At 34.8% G+C, this 17,555-nt stretch overlaps 3 protein-coding genes and 1 long non-coding RNA gene across 10 annotated transcripts in view; 3 read left to right on the top strand and 1 right to left on the bottom strand.

The window, feature by feature from the left end:
- Positions 1-17,555, bottom strand: part of tox (thymocyte selection-associated high mobility group box) — a 606,421-nt gene that overhangs the window by 253,829 nt on the left and 335,037 nt on the right. The window lies entirely within an intron of this gene.
- LOC148679736 (uncharacterized) overlaps positions 1-17,555 on the top strand; it is an 807,653-nt gene that overhangs the window by 659,449 nt on the left and 130,649 nt on the right. The window lies entirely within an intron of this gene.
- The window catches only part of znf644a (zinc finger protein 644a), a 398,550-nt gene that overhangs the window by 305,853 nt on the left and 75,142 nt on the right, over positions 1-17,555 (top strand). The window lies entirely within an intron of this gene.
- Positions 1-17,555, top strand: part of fam110b (family with sequence similarity 110 member B) — an 84,361-nt gene that overhangs the window by 57,738 nt on the left and 9,068 nt on the right. For all 6 annotated transcript variants that reach the window (XM_087239962.1, NM_001025174.1, XM_087239961.1 and 3 more), the window contains 1 exon segment: positions 1,670-1,760. The gene's annotated coding sequence lies outside the window, so the exon portion shown is untranslated.

Genomic DNA, 17,555 nt, shown 5'->3' with positions numbered 1-17,555 from the left:
TAATTTTATCATGGTTATGGAGCACACGAGCTGTTAGATATCTTAGAAAACTAACAATACTGATACTAACATCTAAAAAACTTAATTTTTATTTCATGGGACCTTTAACATCACCTTTTTGGTACCTTTAGGAGAACATAGAGAATATTAAATATGTAGTTTTATTTTCTGTTAATTTTACGGTATATATTTTTGATAGCATATTAAACTTTATGTAAAAGAATGGGCAACTGGTTGGTCTTAATATATAATAATATATAACCTTAAATATTCTGCCACTGGAAGCTAAATTTGTAGTTATGTATGTAGTCATGTATTGCTTTAATTGAAACGATAAACAATATAAAAGTAATGTTATTTATAAGACATTTTAGGACATTTTATTCATTAAGCATTTTTTTCTTTTTATATGATCATTAATATTATTTGTATATACACACATATAAGTTTGAGTTACTAATCCTATGTATATATCTAATATTTGCATAGGTTTGTATTAAAAAACGTTTTACTAGTTAAGTGTAAAAAAAATCTATTTCATTATCTTGAATTTGATAATTGTTGTAAAAGTCTGTATTTAATTTTTTTGCCCCAAAATAAAAAATAAATAAATTGAAATAAATAAAACTTATAATTATATTACAAAACCAAAACACCTTATTCCTAATGTATACCTTTTGATCAATCCTATCCGCTTAGAAGTGCAAATCAGTACTGTCAGAAACATTTTTTTCTTTTAGTTTAGGTGTAAATGTTACAAAAACAAACAAATAAACTAATTTGTGTTTGTTCCTATAACAATTATTTGGATGAACTTCTAAGGATCAATCTCAGTTCTATTTTTGTACCCCTACCCCTTCCCCTTCTCTTTGGCCTTTGAAACAGAGTGTGAAGGGGAAGGGCTTCAAAATTTACTCCTAAGACACGGGACACCACTACAACACCTGCACATGTCATCACAATCTCTTGCTTCATGTGAAATCAACAATCGCTACTGCTGTAGTTATTCCAGTTGCGTTATTTTTTTCTGTAATTATCTTCAGGAAATTACTGAAGGCAACAATGTTTTTTTATTGTAACGATATAGTGCGGCAATAAGCATTTACACAGTGGCCATATTCATCAATATAAACACACAAACACAACATTAGCATTATATGAGACACTGTATAAAGGTCATATTCAGCCTCTAGACATTTCTGACAGGATGTTCGAGTGTCAGATGTGAACGTATGTTGTAGGACTACTATAATTTACAGGAGTTATTATAGATAGCCAAAATTAGCTTTTTTTACTTTTTATTTTTAAACAGTGAACATGAATGCCATTAGGAATGTATTAAAAGATGCTTGTTTGTTGTAAAAATTCTTAATAATGACAAAAATCTTTTCACTTCCACTTGCAGCTATGTTGCCATTGTTCATGGTGTATTCGAGTGTGGTCTTAAAATCTCAGTTTCAAGGGCTATCTAGCTCTTCCCTGTAGTCCTACGCCTTTAAGATAAAAGGAATTGGGACACCCCTACCCCTTCACATGAACTTGCAAAACGAGGGGGAAGGGTTAAGGGGTAGAGTTGGAATTGGGCCTAATATTCTGGTTGCCTGTGCTTTTGCAAAAAAAAAAATTTAATTAAAATGCGCTGACGAGTTTTCTGTTTTCTCTCATCCAGGTGTCACCCCTACTGATAACCTGCAGCAGCTGGAGGACAAGGGCAGCTCGGACAGCAGCTCAGAGCCTGTCAAAACCTGAACCACAAACAGGTCGGTTACTAAACGCTTTTCCATCCAGTACCAGATGTAAAGAACAACACTATCCAAACTACCGTCAATATACCAACAAACATTTCATTAGGACATCCGCAGTGCTGAAGGCAGAGAGGCTGTTTGCGTTCCCAGGTCCTTTTAGTGTGCTGCGTTTGTTGATGTGTACGTTAGCAGATGTTCCTTCACTGAAAAACAAGAGTTACCTGAGGGAGCAGCTTTTAGTACGGGACGAGTTTTCCCCATGTCATTTCCTCTTAAGCTTGTGGGTTGTAGCAGCCGACACTTTCCCTTTGATCATTCGCAACCCTTCAGAAGTGCAGATCGCAGTACAGTCATCTGGGTACAGTCTAGGTGTTCACTAACAAGATGAAAAAATGTATTTGTATGATATTCGAGGTGCCTTTTTTTGTTCGTTAGGTAACACATCTGATGAAAAAGGAAATGAGATATTGCATGCTCAAGTCAAGCCATCTTTGGTGTGACCGTTTTTTTTTGTTTGAGTAAAACCCGAGATGATGATTTTTATTATAGATAGACTTCATATTGAAGGTGTTTTTGCATTACAAAAAACTCCCAATACTATCTCTGCATACAAACTGAAGACTGAAAGCTTTGGCTACTGCTTTATATTTAGTTTATTCAATTTCTATTCAAAATAAAGTCCAGTGGTTTTGGTCATTGCTTCATGTTTTGTTTTATTTTGCTTTTTTTTCTCCATATTTTTTTATTTAGATTACCATTAACCACTACAAACATAGTGGCCACTACTCTTTCTGGAGTCTAACATTTAAAATAAATTCACAATAAATCATCATCAAAATTCAATTTAATTCAATTCACCTTTATTTGTATAGCGCTTTTACAATGTAGATTGTGTCAAAGCAGCTTCACATAAAAGATCATAGTAAATTGGAACATTGTAGTTCAGTTTTAGTAGTGTTTAAGTTCAGTTCAGTTCAGTGTGGTTTAATAATCACTACTGAGGGTACTATACACTGGAGAGCAAATCAATTGATGCGTAGCTCTACCAATCCCAAACCATGCAAGCTAGTGGCGACAGAGGAGAGGGAAAAAAACTTTACAAATTGGCAAAAGTGAAGAAAAAAAACCTTGAGAGAAACCAGACTCAGTTGGGCACCACCATTGTAATTTCTCCGTTGGCCAAACGTCTTGTGCAGAGCTGTAGTCTCAGTGGTGGAGGCTGGAAGCTGGGCCTCAGCGAAGACTCGTCTGTCTCTCGGACATTATCAGGAAGGCTATTTCAGAGTTTAGGAGCCATCAAGGAGAAGGCTCGACCTCCTTTACTCGACTTTGCTATTCTAGGTACTACCAGAAGCCCTGACTCTTGAGAATTTAAAGAGCGAGTTGGATTGTAGCAAGACAGAAGGTTGGTTAGATAAACAGGAGCTAGATTATTTAAAGCTTTATAGGTAAGAAGCAATATTTTAAATTTATTACGAAATTTAACAGGCAGCCAGTGTAAGGAGAATAAAATTGGGGTGATATGATCATATTTTCTAGACCTGGTAAGAACTCTGGCAGCTGCATTTTGTACTAATTGAAGTTTGTTAATAGAGGAGGCTGGGCAGCCAGCAAACAGTGTGTTATAGTAATCCAGCCTAGAAGTCATAAAAGCTTTGACTAGCTTTTCTGCATCTGAGATAGCATACTTCGTAATTTAGGGATATTTCTCAGATGAAAGAAGGCAGTTTTGGTTACATGCGATATATGATTTTCAAAAGTTAAGTTGCTGTCTAATATGACACCCAGATCTTTTATAGTATTCTGTGCACAGAATTTAGGCTCAATAAGTAATAAGTCTGTTTTTTCTGAGTTCAAGAGAAGAAAATTGTTGGTCATCCAGTCTTTAACATCTCTAATACACTCAGTTAGCTTAGACAGTTCAGACATCTCATCAGGTTCAGTTGAAATATGTAATTGAGTATCATCTGCATAGCAGTGAAAGCTGATCCCATGTCTTCTAATAATGTCTCTCAGGGGTAGCATGTAGATTGTAAACAGCAGAGGGCCTAAAACTGATCCTTAAGGCACCCCATACTTTACTGCGTAACGTTTAATGAAGTATGACTTAAATCATTGTAGAGCTTGTCCCTGGACACCTGCAGACTTTAAGCGATTTATTAGTGGTCAATGGTGTCAAATGCCACACTAAGATCGAGTAAAACTAATAGCGAGATGCACCCTTGGTCAGCAGCTAAGAGTAAATCATTGGTTATTTTCACTAATGCGGTTTCTGTACTGTAATGAGCCCTAAAACCTGGCTGAAACACTTCAAAAACTACTTTTTCTAGTATTTTAGACATAAATGGAAGATTTGAAATAGGCCTATAATTAGCTAAGTTGCTGGGGTCCAGTTGCAGTCTGCTTGTAAGAATTTGGAGCATGGCCTAAAGATAAAGAACAGTTGATAACGTTGAGAAGAGGTTCTCCTATAGCAGGTTGGAATTTTTTCAGTAATTTTGTTGGAATTGAATCCAACATACATGAGCTAGTTTAGAGCTATTTATAATTTTATCTAGCTCTTCCTGTTCTATGATTTTGAAGCACTGTAGGTTATTATGATTCAGCGATATGTTTACAGGATCTGGAGTATAAGGCGGTGCAGAAAGTTTAGCATCTCCTATTTTCTGTCTAAAGCCTTCTGTTTTATTACTGAAAAAAATCATGAAGTCATCGCTACTAATTTACGGTGGAACATTTTGTTTCAAAGATGACCAATTATTTGTTAATTTAGAAATGGTTTTAAATAAAAATCTAGGATTGTTATGATCATTTCCTATTAGTTTGCAGAGGTGCTCAGCCCTGGCAGATTTTAGTGCCCTCCTATAGCTGGACATACTGTCTTTGTACGCAATTCTAAAGATCTCTAAATCTCTAAATTTTTCCATTTACGTTCCAGGGCACGGGTTGCTGTTTTGAGAGCGCGAGAATGACTATTATACCATGGTGTAGTTTTATTCTCTCTAGCCTTTTTTAGTTTGATGGGTGCCACAGTATTTAGTGTGCTAGTAAAGATGGCATTCATACTGCTGGTTACTACATCAAGATCATTTGCGTTTGCGGGTGCATTTCGAAATAGAGGAAGATCAGGTAGGTTATTTATAAAGCCATCTTTGGTGGACAGAACAATAGTTCTACTAGGGCGAAATCTCGGAGCGGGTCTGCTAATTTCAGGTAAACACAGCTTATATAGTAAGAGGTTGTGGTCTGTAATCCCATCACTTTGTGGTATAATGTCTACATCAATGACCTCAATGCCATGAGACAGAATCAGATCTAATGTATGCTTTAAGCGGTGGGTTGGACCAACAACATTTTGCTTTATCCCAAGCGAGTGTAGTAAATCCATAAACACGAGCCCTAATGTATCGTTAGCGTCATCTATGTGGATGTTAAAGCCTCCTACAATTATTTATTTATCAGTTTCGACTAGTAAGTCAGAAATAAAATCTGAAAACTCTTTTAAAAAATTGACATAGGGTCCTGGGGGTCTATATATGGTGATTAAAGCAAGAGATAGTATAGGTTTTTGCATAATATCTGGAAGCTTAAGCGCTAATACTTCAAAGGAGTTAAACATAAGTTCGTTTCTCTGATTAACATTAAGAAAATTACTAAAGATTGATGCAACTCCTCCACCATGACCAGTTTGACATTATTTCTGGAGCACACAGTACATTTATTTCTTGATCTAATAAAACGAGGAACAGGCACAGTCGCTATGGGGTTAGCCAGATACATATTACTGATATTCAAGTGGGAAAAACAAGAGTCTATGTAGCTATAATGTAAATTTTGTGAATTACCAATACCAAAATACAGATAAACAATTTTGTTTTGTTTTGTTTTGTTTTGTTTTGTGTTTTGTTTCAGTCCCAATGCAGACTGATGTCTTTGACCATTAGTTTTTAATTTAGTGTTTCATTTTTTTGTTCTGTTTAATTTTCATACAAAACTCTAGCTTTATTGCCTGTCTTTGATTTGTTTTTGTGCCATGTTTTGTTTCTGTACAAAATCAGAGTGATGACTTTGGCCCCCTTTTTCTTTTTGAAATCCTGACTAACGTTTTTGGTCATTGCTTCATGTTTAAAAAAAAAAAAAAAAAGCTTTTTTTGTGTTTGTTTGTTTTCGTTGTGTTCAGAATTGTTTATTTTGGTATAAATGCAGTTGAACATACACTATATACACTTTCATGGCCTCAGGTATATGAAAGCAAACACTTCTATACTGCATCTACAAACGTTTACCATACAACACAATTAGGAACGCATTAAATTCAACTATGCTACCATGATAAATTGCCACTTGTACAATTCATACAATTTAAGTTCGTTCATGAAATCTGTGGTGGGCCCAAGTGGCAGGTCACAAAAAGTCACAAAACGTGGTCAATGCAGACTCAGAAGTTGACAACTTTCTGCAGAGTCGGTAGCTACAGACCTTAAAACTTCATGTGGCCTTTAGATTAGCTCAATAACAGAGCTTTGTGGAATGGGTTTCGATGGCTGAGCAGCTCTATTTGCTTAACTTTGTGGGAACAGGTTAAGGATTGTCCCTTCATGTTCCCTCATTAACTGCACACCATTGTACAAAGCAGGGTCCATGAAGATACTGATTGGCCTGCACAAAGTCCTGACCTTAACCAACTGAAAACGTTTGGGATTAATTTAAGCAGAGATTATGAGCCAGGTCTCATCTAACATCAGTGCCTGACCTCACAAATAAGCTTCTAGATGAATGGTCTAAAATTCCAATAAATACACTCCAAAACCTTGTGGAAAGCCTTCCCAGAAAAGTTGAAGTTGTTATAGCGTTAAAGGGTGGGGCAACTCCATATTAAACACTACGGATTAATATTAGGATGTGATTTAAATTCATGTGCATGTTAAAGCAGATGTCCCAAAACCTCTGGCAATATACAGTAGCTTTATCTTTTTAAAAGCTGTTAAGATAAAGTAGTTAAAGACCCTTTGGTCTTTTGTATCTCATTAAAATCAATTTAATTGTTTATTAATTCAAAAGCATGTGCTTTGTGAACTTTCCACTGATAATATTCTGCTTGCTCTGTTACTTGGTGACGTGTTGTGTCAAGTTAGCTGTTGTAACATAGTTGATACTTATAATTAAATTGATATGCCTAATATTAACCTTCACAGTGTAACACAATATCACAAGGAGAATAAAGTGATCCATTTGGCAGTATCAACATCAGCAGCCAACATTGGCCATCCTCAGTTCTCTATCAACCCTGTCCTCTTGCTGCTCCTTGAGTAGCACTAACGGGATTATTCCGCCCGCATCCGGGACAGATAAAGAATTAAGAGCATGAGAGCTTAGAGTCTTTGTTGAGGGCACTTTTTAAAGGATGACTCTACTGTGGGCTCCTCAAAATTAGCGTATGGTAAAATTGCAAACACTGTACATGCTCCTTCATTCACAACTGTGTACGCGAACAGAGCCCCCAAGCTTTGAGGTGATGATGAGGCTAGAGGAAGGTCATAAGTGATGAGATTTGTCCCATGAGCTTTAGTGCTGGATAATCTGGGTCATGGCTTTGCACTCGAAGAACCTTTGTCTGGTGTTTCCTTCCATCCATTTACAGCAACTAGATTAACATTGTTTTTAACTGTTGAGGACTGCACCATTTCTAGCCATGTTCTCATTTACACTTGTTTTTAAACCCCTGCTTTTGAATGCATATTATAATATAAAGTTTTGGTGTGGTACATTTTTTTAGATTTTTATATTATGTTAAAGATGTTTATAATCTTAATTTATTTTTACTGGAGTTTATGTAGTTCCTTTTTATGCAGTTAGTTTTAAATTAATATTCACTTAAATCCTGTACTAGTTTTTAATATTTATCACAGAAATATTAAGCAGCGCAACAGTTTAAATCATTACTTACTGACTTACTCTCTATCATTCAGCTTAGTCCCTGATTTCAGGGCTTGTCACAACGGAATGAACCGCCAATTACTCTAGCATATGTTTTATGCAGTAGATGGCTGCCCATTCAGTTTCAACCCAGCACTGGGAAATGTTTTCGTCATTAATAGTAGGAAATATTTTTGTAGAGTAATGATTACTGAAAATTCAGCTTTGTCATCTGGAATAAATAGCATTTTGTGGAAAAATCGTTTGATATTATAATGATGTTGTGTCTTTTAGTTGTGAGGTCTCCCAGAAAAGAGTGTAAACATATTTATTAATTATCTATATTGACATACATGTGTTTCTAAGTTTAATTTAGGCGGATCTTTCTGCTACACTGCTGGTGCTGTGACTGTTAAGCAAGTATAGTTAATCACTTTGCTAATAAACCTGAAGAAAGAGAGAGAAAATATTATAAACCCTCATAAACAGCAGGACAATTCTGATAAACATGATCCACAATTTTTTTCCTCATTTGGCAATTACTGAAATGGCCACCAGTAATGTCCACCATCAGCTGCATAACAAATTGAACTGCATAGCAGATTTAGACAGGTGGTGCTGGGGAGGAGGAGGGCTTATAGCACAAACCAAACCTCTTCAGTCTGACAGAAATAACTAAGGTGATCATAGATGTGTTAAATTGGCTGCTGAATTGGCAACAAGGTAGCCAGTTACCAGCATGTAAGAGTTTCATTAAGTGAATTTTCTATTTACTGTATTTCTAACACAATCTCGCATCAACTTTTTAATTTAGTGGCTAATTCATATTTGTATTAGGGCTTCACAATATATTGCAAAGTTATCATTATCACAACAATAGTAAATGCAACATGTGATGAATTACATTTATTATATGCATTGGTTGTTTATGTAAATTTGATTAGACATGGCCTTGCAATCTTAATCCCCAGTAGTCCCTGTTTTGCTATTGGACCAAAGGTGAACCCAGAGCTGAAAATAAATACTAATGGCAGGAGGCAAAACAAGAGAAGAACATTTTTTAAAGACTAAATGTTTGCAGCTCTACACTTTTTTTGTGTGTCTGAATTGGAATTAATTAGGTCTGAAAAATGTTTTATTTTAATACAATTAAATAAATAAATGATTTAAGATATAGCTAATAACAAGAAGCATTTTTTCAAAGAAAATGTTATATCGTAAGCAATATCAAAATACTAAACAACAATATTGCATATTTTTACACTGTCATGCAGCTCACATTTGTGTGATCTCATTCTTACATTTTAGTATTATTTGCTAAATATACAAATACAGTTGGGTTTCGGTCTAGAGAATGGAGGCTTCGTTTTAATAATGTTTTTGTATATATTGTATGAATTCATATTAATTACCCACTTTTCTGTAAAGTTGTTGTGCTTCCTTGTGAGATCAGGCTAATACTTTTAAAAAAAAAACTGGTATAGGGTCCAAAATAAGCACTCACCAAGTGTCAAAAGCTTCACTGTTGGCATGGCCTTTGAAAGTGTTTTAAAGGTCATTTCTACAGGGTGTCCCATAGGGAATGGAGCACATTTAAATGTGCTAAAAGCTACAGTTGCTCTCTAAAAAATACAGTCAAACGTGCTTGTGCTTTCAAAAGCTCACCTGCAGTCTTGCATGAGCACATAGAAGGTCAAACCTGGTTGTGTGCAGTTGTAATTGTGTACTTTTGTAGACCTCTTCAGAAAAGATGAACCGATGCTACCTGTGCCTGCAAGGTAGCCCTCGACAAAAGGCACAGCACGTCCTGTGTTTGGTCTGGATGTCAGAATGATGTCTTTTAATAGGTTCGCTATTTACCTTAGGCTTTATTTTCAGAAACTGTCCTCTATCACAGAGCACCTTTGATTTACAGCAGCGACATTGAGATCACAAATATCCTTGAAAAGGCTCTGGGACTTCTAGAGCCAGTATCACAAATAAAACTAGAACCTAAAGTTCGTTGACGAACTTTGATGTTGGCTTGAGAAAGCCAACGTGACTGCGCCGGGGACTCAAAGGCAGTTGGCAGGAAGCACAGCGGTTGATAAGTGGTTGCTAGGCGGTTGCTAAGGTGTTGCTAAGGCATTCCTAGGTAGTTGCTAGCGTGTTCTGAGTGGTTTCTAGGCTGTTGCTAGATGTTGCTACATTTAGTTAATTTGTCTTTTATTTAATCAGTCTTATAATTTTTGCAGTTAATATAGAGTACAGTCAATTTACAGTAATTTGCAGCATTATATATATAGTTATAGTTATATAGTTATATATACAGTTTACAGGAAGAAAATCGCATTAAATACAATATTAGGCCGTCTTCATCACGTGGTTAATTCTGACCAATGACTTTGTTCCACCCCACTGGCCACTAACACAATGTTATAATCGTAATATGTAATTGTCATCACCTGGGTTATTGTTTTTTTTTTTGGTACAGCATAGGCCAAAAGCTTGGCTTTCATTGTCATTATCACAAGTGAGGAGAAGGCTTTTTTGCGGCACAGAATATTGTTTTGAAAGAAATATCTGAAGTAAACTTATGTTTTTGCCAACATAAAAGGGGAATTAAGAAATAATCCTTATAACCCTAACCATAAATGTGTGTATGTGTTATATATGTATATATGTATATATGTATGTATATATATACATACATATATACAGTTGAAGTCAGAATTATTAACCCCCTTTTGATTTTTTTTTCCTTTTTTAAATATTTCCCAAATTATGTTTAACAGAGCAAGGAAATTTTCACAGTATGTCTGATAATATTTTTTCTTCTTGAGAAAGTCTTACTTGTTTTATTTCGGCTAGAATAAAAGCAGTTATTAATTATTTAAAAACCATTTTTGGGACACAATTATTATCCCCTTTAAGTAATTTTTTTTTTTTGATAATCTACAGAACAAACCATCATTATACAATAACTTGCCTGATTACCCTAACCTGCCTAGTTCACCTTATTAACCTAGTTAAGCCTTTAAATGTCACTTTAAGCTGTATAGAAGTGTCTTGAAAAATATAAAGTCAAACATTATTTAATGTCATCATGGCAAAGATAAAATAAATCAGTAATTAGATATAGGTTTTTAAAACTATTATGCTTAGAAATGTGCTGAAACAATCTTCCCTCCATTAAACAGAAATTGGGAAAAAAATAAACAGGGGAGCTAATAATTCTGACATCAACTGTATGTATATATATATATATATATATATATATATATATATATATATATATATATATATATATATATATATATATATACATACATATATATATACATACATATATATATACATACATATATATATACATACATATATATACATATATATATATATATATATATATATATATATATATATATACATATATATACATACATATATACATATATATACATATATACATATATATATATATATATATATATATATATATATATATATATATATATATATATATATATATATATATATATATATATATATATATACACTTTATTTTCACTGTTTGTAAATAATTGTTCTTAACATTTTTGCTTTAAAACATTATAATACTGTTTGGATTTATTTTTGCACAATAAATAAAATGTGCAAATATTGTCTTTGTTAGAATTTACACGTGATTACAACGGTATAAAGACGTTCAGGTCCGACCGGACCGAATGGAAAGAAATTGTAGGTTTTGAAGATGGATTATTAGTTTTGTGGCAAGGACATAGCTGTTTTAGTGGGTTAAATACAGATGAAAAATAAAGTTAGAATGATTTTATATTCAATATGTTTATTGTATAATATACGTGAATGTTCGCATGGCTTTCATTTTCATTATCACAAGTAGAGGAGAAGGCTTTTTCACGGCACAGAATATTCTGTTTTGAAAGAAATATCCAAAGTAAAGTTATGTTTCTGCCAACATCAGAGGCATGAATTTAAAACTCACAGGGTAGCAGACAGAAATGCATGCGGGTCGATTCCGACGCGGATGATTCTGCATCCAGATCAGTTTTATTACGCTTTATGGAGTTCACCGCGAGCATAATAAGAATGACTGATGACCAGAATTAAGTTCAATCTTACCTCGATTTTGATCACCGATCTCTCTGCCTCTTAAAGGAACACTAAATAGAGTTGTATCACTTGTATTTGTGTATTTTCGCTGAGAAATTTTAATGTAAACAGCTTCAAATGTTGTAACAAGCACGTCTGAAATGAGCCGAACTTTCTGTAGAGCAAAAACAGTCAGCCCGGATATCTCCGCCTCTTAAAGGTGCAAAGGTGCAGTAAAATTCCAAAGGGCTCAAAAATAGTCTTCTTGCGCCATCTCGTGGACACTCTGACAAGCTTTAGGTTTGAAATTAACAAATTTAATATAAAAAAAATATTTATAGGAAAACTGTTATTTATAATTACACCAAATAAATATGATAATTATCTTCAATTTAAAGCACATCTTTTGGCCAAATTTGAGGTTTGTATACTTTTTTATATGCCCCAAATACTCGATTGTAATATTTACAATTTTTTAATTCAAAAAATTTTTAATTCAAAAACTACAAATCTTATCGGCATGAGGACATACAGCAACCATCTCATGGGCAATAGACAGCTTTTGACCAAATTTGGGGCTTGTAGCATCTAAGCCCTGGGAGGAGAAGCGATTGCTTTTTTTTGGTCAGAAGCCGGAATAATAATAAGAATAATAATAATAAGAATAAGTTTAAGTAGCATTACAGTATGTTGGCTTTCTCAAGCCAACATAATTAAACCGTCAAAGACAAATATGTCTTCTGTCTGGATGGTTTGGCAGAGGAAATGTCAGATGGTGCCGGTAAATAGGCTGTGTTGCCAGACACTGCTTTGTGGTACTTGAGGTTTTCCAAATATTGACATTTTTTCCATTTTGGTCCTTCAGTTTTGGGATTTTTGTTTTGTTTTTTGGTTCTCTAAAGTGACTCTTGCTTTTACATTTACTATTATTTTATACTTAACATGGATGGTAGTCTATAGGCCTAACCAACATTAAAAGTAATATGTCTATTCAGATACAGTTAAAGTCAGAATTATTAGCCCCCCTTTGAACTTTTTTTTCTTTTTTAAAAATGTTGTTTAACAGAGCAAGGAGATTTTTACAGTATGTCTGATAATATTTTTTCTTCCAGAGAAAGTCTTATTTGTTTTATTTCGACCTAGGATAAAAGCAGTTTTAATTTTTTTTAAAACCATTTTAAAGTCAAAATTATTATCCCCTTTAAGCTATTTTTTGTTTTGATAGTATACAATAACTTGCTTAATGACCTTAACCTGCCTAGTTAACGTAATTAACCTAGTTAAGCCTTTAAATGTCACTTTAAGATGCATAGAAGTGTCTTGAAAAATATTTTGTCAAATATTGTTTACTGTTATTATGGCAAAGTTATCAGTAATCAGTTATTAGAAATGAGTTATTAAAACTATTACGTTTAGAAATGTGTTGAAGAAATCTTCTCTCAGTTAAACAGAAATTGGGGAAAAAAATAAACAGGGGGGCTAATAATTCAGGGGGGTTATAATTCTGACTTCAACTGTATATGAAAACACTTCTCCGTTAAAAAAGTTGCAGTAATAACATACTAACGTTTGGGTTGGCCTTAACAGATGTAAGTTCAAATTAAAACATTTATATAGGACTGAATATTTGCACCTGGTTTTAGTTTTGGTGGGAATAGGGCTTTAAACACCTTAGAAAGCTATAGAAGTCTTAGAAAATTTGTGTGATGTTTATCATCTATGATAATTTCAGAAGTTGTTTATGTCGTTCACACTGACATTGTTTTGCAAGTCAAGTGTAAGCATTCACTTCAGGATAACCAAACTGAAACTAACATTTAAAAAAAAGTTTATTTACGAGATACAGTATGATAAAATTAAGTTAAATAACACAACAGTGCTGTTGTACTGAATATTGGCACATGAACACAATTGTAAAATTTTTTGTAGATTTTATACCCCAGTTCAAAAAACAAGTTAATATTGAGGAAGATACTTTGTTTATGTATTAGTGATAGTAATAATAATAATAATAGATAATAATCATAGATAAAAATGTCTTATTCAAAGCAGGACTGCAGTCTTTGGCTCTATTTTATCGATCTAAGCTTGATGTCTAAAGCAGATGGCGCAAAAGCAAAAAATGCGCCAGCATATAGTCTAAAAGAGTTGTGCTTATTTTCTTAATGAGTTATGATTGTCTTTTGAGCATGACGTGACTTAAACCAATCAGAGACTCATCTCCCATTCTCTTTAAGATTTAGTTGCCTTGTGACATGGTGCTTTTGCTATTACATGGTAGACTTTGCAAGAGAAAGAACTGAACGCTTCACTAGCAGAAAAAACAGTTAACGACGGCGTGAGCACAAGCTGGCCTCTTACTTGCGACCCTGTATTAAAGAAATTGTGTAGGACGCACTCTATTGAAGACATTCTTTATATAGTCTTATTTCGTAATTTTGTTTAAGTGCAAAGATTTGTTTTAAAACTATTTCTAAATTCAGTTCTAATTTCCAAACACACGTCCTATTCTTATGTCTCATATGGTGATGCATACGTTTCCAAAACCCAACCAGAGGACAAATCTAAACAATTTTTTAAAACAAATATAAATATGCATAAAATAAATAATACTACCAAAAATAAAATGCAAATTGCCATGAATAAAGGGACTACAACAGATTCCTTCAAAGTCCCCCGAGATGAAGAAGGTATGGGAGCAGGTTGTTATTTTTATATTTATATAGACAAATTATAGTAATATTTTAACATTATAATGCTTTAATCTTTTCATATTTAAAGATATTTGTGTATTGCTTATCCCTAATTGTGAATTAAGCTATGTTTATGCACGTTTTGGACTTGCATTTATGCATAATTAATATTAACTTTAAGTATTAAAAATTCTGCGACATTGACTTAAGATATTTTTAGGTACACGCAACAATACGCCTTAACACACCGCCTTTTCAGACCAGCACACCCATGAGTTCACGAAGGGGTGCAAATACATTTGCTATTTAAACAATGTGGCGCAAAACATGAAAATGACACCTGCGCTATTCTGAAAAATGTCTTGCGCCTTGCCTAGGGCCGTATTGCATTGGGTGTATGATAGGGCCCTTTGTTTAAATGAATTAGAAACACAAAAAACAATCTGCTGCCATTTATTTTAGATATTTATCCATGACAGACATCAACAGCACAAAAACCCACTCAGCAAAATATTTTTAAAATATTGTCCACATTGAAAAATCACAAAATAGAGACATATTTTTTTAGTAGGTAAGTGCAGAACAGACAGAGCTTTGTGTTGAAACTAGCCTCGTAGCTACTGTATGTGATATTATGTAACAATGGCTCGGGCACATCTGCTCCTTCTGGATGAGTGACAGGAGAGAAGAGCCAATCAGCTGCTCTCCCCTGAGGGATTGAGCTCATCTGCTGGCTCTGCAAATCACTAGTCCAGCCCACTGAACACAGCACAACACCAGCTCTAATGTCACAGAGCCACTGCTGCGGGTGTGAGTGCATGACAGATGCACAGCAGAATCTGTTGCTTATATAGCAGTTTATCAACACACTGACACTTTCACTATAACAGCTTGTTCATTTTAGCTCTGTGCCATCATGGCATAGCTATGCTGTAATCTAATGAAACTATTGTAAGCCTGAGAATTTGCAGTCCAGTCCAGAAGTTTTGGATCTGTTGAAGCCTAAGATGCATGTCCTTTGCATAGTATATACTGCTATGCAGGAAACTGTTTCTGATACAGTCTTGTATTTTTAAAAAAATCAAGCCTTTTTATGCAACAATTCTTGCATTTTGTAGAAAAAAGTCCTAATTGCAATTGGTTTAAATGCAATTCCGCATTTATTTAGCTCTGATTCAAGACTATATCTAGAAATTGTAACGTTTTTACTCAGAATTGTAATTTGAAATGTATGCGTATAAGTGTCTTATTGTAACATGAACGGGTGCTGACAGCAAAGGTGCAGATCCAAATGCATGTTTGTTGAGTGGTCAGGCAAGCAACGGTCAACACAGGGGCAAACAGATGTATGCAGGCAAATCCAGAGTCATAGTCAAATGCACAGGCGAAAGTCAGTACAGGCAGGCAGCAGGCTACGTAAACAAACAAACAAGTCGAGGGTCAAAAACATGGCATGACAAGGAAAGTGCGTTGTAATGTTCACAAAACTTAACAAGACTCAGCTATGAGAGTATCAGAGTGAGCCGTTTATATGTGTGTGTAATCAGTCCATGATCAGTCCAGCATCAGCTGTGGGAGTGTAATCAATGGAGACTTGAAGCAGGTGTGTTAATCATGCATGTTGCATGACTGGATTTTGTTGTCTATACACCAGCAGATTTGTAGTTCTATGTGATATGTGTGTTTACCAGCGATCTGTAAGGATTAGTTCGCTGGTGATTGTGACGCGTAAATAGGAATATTGGCTTCAGTGGAATTTTTCATTTGGTCTTAAAGTTATAATATATTCTCTTAATGGCAACTGTAAATAGAAGTTCATAGTCCTTCTTGCAATACTGACTGTAGATCAGTTTTAAGTAGCTCAGATTGGCTTACTAATGATTACAGATGAGAGACCAGCGGCCATATCACATGCACCTCTCGAAATTAGTTTGTGAAACTTCACATATCACTATTTACTTTACCCTCTCTGAAGTTTTTGAGCCATCTCACAATTCAGATTTTTCCCCCTCTGAGAATCGCAATGTCTTTAATTCTCACAATTTTGAGTTTATATTTCACAATGCAGTCTTCCCCCTCAGAATCCAATTGGAAATGTAAGTTTATACTGCAGAACTTCTTATAATTTTGACTTTAGTTTCCTCACCGTATGCAGCAGATCCTTTCTTGTTAATGCTCTATTTGTCAATTTAACATTGTGTAAAAAAAATCTAAATAACTTAGACTTAAGAGTTTATACATTCACTGGCCACTTTATTAGGTACAATTGCTCGTTAATGCAAATTTCTGATCAGCCAATCACATGGCAGAATGTAGACTTGGTCAAGACTATCTGCAGCACAACCATCTCTAAGGTTTACAGAGAATGGTCCAAAAAAGAAAAAAAATATCCTGTGAGGTGCAGTTCCTTGGGTGAAAATGCATTGTTGATCCCAAAGGTCAGAGGGTAATGGGCAGACTTGTTTGAGCTAATAGAAAGGCAACATCTAATATCCACTTGTTAAAACCGAGGTATGCAGAAGAGGATCTTTGATTCCACAACACTTCAAACCTTGAAGTGGATGAGCTACAGCAGCAGAAGACCACACCGGGTGCCACTCCATTCAGCTAATAACAGGAAACTGAGGCTACAGTTCACACAGGCTCACCAACATTGGACAGTAGAAGATTGGAAAAACATTGCCTGGTTTGATGAGTCTCGATTTCTGCTGCAACATTTGAATTGTAGGGCCAGAATTTGGCATCAATCACATAAAAGCATGGATCCACCCTGCTTTGTATCAATGGTTCAGGCTGGTGGTTGTGGTTTAATGGTGTGGGGGATATTTTCTTGGCACATTTTGAGCCCATTAATAGTACCAATTGAGCATCGTGTCATCGCCACAGCCTACCTTAGTATCGTTGCATACCATGACCATCCCTTTATGACTACAGTGTTGATCTATTGATGGCTAGTTTCAGCAGGATAACGTACCATGTCATAAAGCGTGAATCATCTCAGACTAGTTTCTTGAACATGACAATGAGTTCACTACTCAAACGGCCTCCAGATCTCAATCAAATAGAGCACCTTTGGGATGTGGTGGAACATGATTGTCATATTATGGAA

Source organism: Danio rerio, chromosome 2 (assembly GCF_052040795.2).
Source record: "Danio rerio strain M-AB ecotype USA chromosome 2, GRCz13ab, whole genome shotgun sequence".
Lineage (NCBI taxonomy): Eukaryota > Metazoa > Chordata > Actinopteri > Cypriniformes > Danionidae > Danio > Danio rerio.
The sequence above is the reverse complement of the archived record's forward strand: the minus strand, read 5'-3'. Positions and strand labels throughout refer to the sequence as shown.